This window comes from Arachis duranensis, chromosome 9 (assembly GCF_000817695.3).
Source record: "Arachis duranensis cultivar V14167 chromosome 9, aradu.V14167.gnm2.J7QH, whole genome shotgun sequence".
Classification (NCBI taxonomy): domain Eukaryota; kingdom Viridiplantae; phylum Streptophyta; class Magnoliopsida; order Fabales; family Fabaceae; genus Arachis; species Arachis duranensis.
The window spans coordinates 114522571-114524260 of record NC_029780.3 but is presented as its reverse complement, the minus strand read 5'-3'; positions in this window follow the sequence as shown (position 1 = coordinate 114524260).

Here is a 1690-nt window from a genome sequence, read left to right as displayed (position 1 = left end):
ATATAATACAATACAGAAAAAGGTTGAGTAGCTATTTTTTATTATTAATTTTAAAAAAATAAATTTTTTATACTTGTAAAAAGTAGAAACAGAAAAAATAACATTATTGTTTTCGTTTTTCTTAAATATTTTTATAAAAATATACAAATTAAGAATGATCTTAGATTGTGTTTAGTTATTGTCTCCAATTTATAAAAACATAAATACAAATATATAAAAATACATAAACACAAAAGATATTAATTTTACATTGTGTTTGGTAATTAATGCATGGATAAAACACACAACTCATAAATCTACTAAAAAATCAATTTTACCCTCTGTTACGGTAGGTAACCGGAGATTAATAACGCGGATGGCGTTAGGCGGCCCAAGTGTGTGATGGAGGAGGACTCCGGGCAGGTCCGTGACTCGGAAGGCTCCGTCCGACTTGTGCTCGCGTGTGAATGGGGGGTGGTACCTGCAAAGACACTCCGATGCCTAAGTTAGCAAGAGCGTAAGCAGGTCTTAGAGAGTATTGGACTTAGAGATACCTGAGGGCGTGTCAGTGTATTTATAGAGATGAGCCAATAACCACCGTTGGTGTAGTGCCGTATCTTTAGGGTGGTAACCGTCCCTATTATCTTGGGGAGGTTAAGATATGGCTTTATGAGGCGGTTAGAGAGATTTTAGGGGCAGTTGCTCATTTGAATGAGTGTTTACCTGCCAGCTAATCTTTCGTCCGACCTCTTCTGACCAAGTCGTGGTTGATACCGACTTCTTATGTGAAGGTCGGTACTTAGCTAGGCTCTAATCCTTTAGATTAGGCCTTTTGATTGGACCTGGGCCTTTGTATTGGGCCAGGGTATGAACAGCTACCTAAAAGATATATCATTCTTCAAATTTGTCCCTAAAAAAATTTATTAATCAAATTAGTCTTTCAAAGATTATAAATTAATCTTTTTTATCCTTCTATCACTCAATTAATAATTTCCATCAACGATTAATGATATAAAACGTTAACTGATAGCATATATGTCACCTAACATGTCTAATTGAATGCTAAACAAATATATTTATGAAAATATATCAATTTAGTCAATTTTTCTAATTATATAAACTCTAATCCTAATATAACCTAACGACACTAAATTGATAACTTTTGATAAATATATTTGTTCAACGTCTAATTAGATAGGCTAGGTGTCATGTGTGTTGTGAGTTAACATTTCATGTCATTAATCGTTTACTAAAACTATTAACTGAGTGACTGAAGGACGAAAATGATTAATTTATAATCTTTGAAGAATCAATTTGATTGGTAAAATCTTTTAAGGACGAATTTAAAAAACAAGTCATCTTTTAGTGACTAATTTAACTATTGACCTGATCTTTTGAGTATTTCCTAATGTATGTGACCCAAAAAAATAAAGGTTTAATTACTCTGTTGGTCCCTATAGTTTTGCGAAATTTTCAGTTAGGTCCCTATACTTTTTTTTTCCTTTTAACCGAGTCCTTGCGCCAATTTTTTTTAATTGGGTCCTTAAACTTTTTTTCCTTTTATTTAGGTCCTTATACCAATTCTTTTTTTTAGTTGGGTCCATATAAAATTAAGCAAATTACTATTAAGAGGGACTTAATTGAAAAAAAAATTAGTGCAGGACCCAATTAAAAAGAAAAAAAGTATAGGGACCTAATTGAAAATTTAACG